Source organism: Alligator sinensis, unplaced genomic scaffold, assembly GCF_000455745.1.
Source record: "Alligator sinensis unplaced genomic scaffold, ASM45574v1 scaffold1156_1, whole genome shotgun sequence".
NCBI lineage: Eukaryota > Metazoa > Chordata > Crocodylia > Alligatoridae > Alligator > Alligator sinensis.
The window spans coordinates 1,597,206-1,600,669 of NW_005842296.1; the positions used below are offsets into that span (position 1 = coordinate 1,597,206).

The 3,464-nt window shown below is 50.3% G+C and overlaps 1 non-coding gene across 1 annotated transcript; it reads right to left on the reverse strand.

Moving 5' to 3' along the window:
- Positions 1 to 361: 361 nt before the first annotated feature.
- Positions 362 to 434, reverse strand: TRNAT-UGU. Its single transcript has one exon. It is a non-coding gene; the product is annotated as a tRNA-Thr (tRNA).
- Between the last annotated feature and the right edge of the window lie 3,030 nt (positions 435 to 3,464).

Sequence of the window (3,464 nt, forward strand, 5' to 3'; positions counted from 1 at the left end):
CAGTCCAAGGCTGCTTTGCTCTGGGGGCTCAGGGGGTTTCACTTAACCGAGCGTGCCAGCTTGTAAGGTGCCGGTTACTGGAGATTTTACTGTACTTAGGGTTAGAAGGGACCCAAACAGATCATCAGGTCTGACCCCCTGCCCCAGGCAGGAACGGGTGCCCGGATCATATCACAACAGCCAAATATCTGTCCAGTCTCCTCTTGAAGACAACTGGACATAGTACTCCAGGTCTGCCAATGCTACATAGAGGGGAAGTATAAGCTCCCCAGACCTGCTTGTGATGCACCTACTAATACAAGAAAGGATGCAGTTAATCTTACTTATTAAAGATCAAGTCCAGCCCCAAAGGGCAAGGTCAAGGCTCCAGTGAGGATTGAACTCACGACCCCTGATTTACAAGACCAGTGCTCTAACCACTGAGCTATGGAGCCACTTTTTATTCTTTTGATAAACTCAGGTAAGTTCCCAATGCATGTTTACCTTCATGGGACTACTGTATTAGAAACTCACTCTTGGGCAGAGGGAAATGAACAGCAGACATATAACACTTGCTGCCTTTTGGTGAATTTCACCCTTATTAGCATGCTGTCTTAAGAATCCCAGTTGTGACCCAAGTCAAAATTAATTTGCACCATCAGAGCTTTGTTTGGACAGGTACTGTGCCTGCCTGAAGAACACAGAGGCAGAATTCGGCAGATTTTTTCACCAAGCTTTCATCTTTTTTAGCATCTTACTCAGAATACATGGAAATTTCAGATCATCATGTAATAAGAGCATGCAATAATTCAAAAGCTGCTTGGATTGCATAGGAAAGGGTGATACAGCCACCTGATGCAAGTCTATGCTGCAGTGAACAGGTCAAGGTATAGCTGGGGTCAGTATACCTGAGCTACTACATAAACAGAGCTAGCTTGGGTTACAAAGCTATAAAGACATGACTGCATAGGATTCAACCACCTGATTAAATATTGAGGGTCCCTGATGGGCTCTTACAGGCTGTGCTACTGTCTTTACTCCACAGTTTGAATAGTTCAGGGAACCAAACGCAGCTCAGATACTTCTGCCCTAGCTGCATTCACACCACGAGACTACAACATAGGCATGGGCTGTGGCTGCAGGATAATTGGGCTGCGCGCTGGAACATAAAGTGCAAGTCTGCTGCAAATTGCTCTGTAACAATGGCCTTGTAGGTTCCCATGTTCACCTGTCACTAATTTAGCAGGTCAAATGTTTTCTTAAGTGTTTTCTCCACCTCTGCAAACTCAGCCCATATTTCTCCTTTTTGTACATCATTGCTAGTAATAAAGTATAGTTAGACAAAAATTTGCCCTCAGTTACACCTTCAGTACAATTCTGACAGTCTGGTAGACCTAACTATGTGTATAAACTAGTGCCTGATCTACTCACTACGATGGTGTCACTTTTATAGTCATTCTAAGTATAGAACTGCATTTTGATTTAAAAAAAATCCGTTTATCTCCTGATATAAAACTCCAGCCTGAGCATAAAATATTTAATGAAGGAGACCAGCATTTAATACCATTGCAAGAACTAAGTATTTTTATAATTACAAAAAATTGTCTCTTACGCATCTAATGCATTTAATTTTGAGGACTTGACATAAACATTAAGGCCAGTGCTTTCAATCATAGAGAGGGACCTAAATGCAGATTTGGAAACCCTGAAGAGGTTAACTAACACTCAGTAATGCTAAGCAACTGTAACTTCTATTGACTTACCTGGTGCTCTTAGCATCGGTGAAAACTGGTTGTTTATTTTGATCACTTTGGCCTAAGTTCATATTTATTGCTTGTCCTTCTTACCAAAATTGAAGATATTGCTGTTTAACACTTTTTGGAATAATTGCATTACACTTTTGGGGGGTTTGTTTAGACCACCATCAACCTTTTTAGACTCCAGGCACCCCTTGTTAGACCCAGGGCACCCCTTGGAAAAAAACCAGCTCTTAGCTTTCACTTGTCTCGACTACAAAAAATAGAGCAATTCCTCAAGATTACTACATGGCCAAATGGTTTTAACACTCTGGATTCTGATGTCAAATCCCTGGGTTCATCTTGCTTGGTTTATCCCTGGGTTTATCATGGGTTGCCCACCTAGCAGCACTAACCTTATGCGGCACCCTTGGCAGGATTTCAAGGCAGGGCAGGGCACTGCGGCACCCCAGTTGACAGTTGCAGGTTCAGACCTGGCCACAAATCTGAGCCGTGTCCTGCTCCCTTGTGCGGCGGGGACAGCCGCCCGCGGCTCCTGCACCGCAGACAGACATTACAGAAAGCGCTCTGCTTCGAAACGTCTTCATCTGGCCCCTCACGCAGTGAGGGTTCACACGTTCGCCCGAGCGGCCGTTTTTGAAGCAGTCTGTACTACGGCTGGTCACGGCTATAGACTGCTTTTTGTGGCCATCCGTCCATTTGACATCTATCATCCGTCGAGCAGAAATGGTCACTCCTGTCTGCACCCTAGGTAGGAACGCCGCAGGCTCCGGGGACAGCCCGGGGAGCGGGGCAAGTAAAGGAGGGCTCTGGGGCCAAGCAGCTCTGGGGCCGGTGTGTCCCGTCACGGGGTGTGCCGCGGTGGCTGGCGCAGGAGCCAGCCGCTGTCGTTGGACTGGGGGGCAAGGCGTGAGGGCAAGGGTGCCCCGGCTGAGTGCTAAACAAGCTTCCTGTGCTGCTCAAAGGGTCATGGCCAGCATAGACATAAGGGCGGCCATCATCGAGGGCAGTCCAGGTTTCTACTACTCTGTCCTCTCCTGATACAAAACCTTTACCCCTTGTATTTTTCTCTTGAAGAGAAAACATTTCCGTTCTTCAAGAGAAAAACAGAAGACGCAAAGGCGGCAGGTTTTGTATCGAGAGGACAACTGGCCTGCCCTCTACGACGGGCACCGTAGCCGTGAGGAAACCACGAGCCTGCACAGACATCAGCGCTGCCGATCCCGCGCTTCCCCCGGGACTGACTGAGCCCTCAGCTGCGGGCAGCCCACATGGGTCGTACCACTGCCCACTAACAGCACATGGAGCCACCCCCCAATACCCCAATGGACTCGCCCACGCCCAACATTCCCCTCCTTCTCGAAGCCGTTTAACTGCCTCGCCCTCGGCTCACGTGACTCCACGGGTCACGTGAGGGCAAGGCAGCCTATGAGCACACGCCTGGGGGGGCGGGCAGGCACCCTTGGGTCACGTGGCCTTATATAAACTGCGCCCGCCCGTTGGCCGCGGCCCCAGTGGGCTGGCTGGCGGGCGGGCGCCGCGGCGGCAGCATGTGCTCGCTGCTGGGCATCCCCAGCCCGGGCTCGGCTGTGAGCCTGCGCGTGTCCTTCGTAGACGTGCACCCGGACGTACCGCTGGCGCGGCTGTGGGGGCTGGCGGGCGAGCGGCGCGACGAGTACGCGGCGCTGCAGCGCGAGCTGCAGGCCCAGGCAGGGCCGCGCCTGGCCG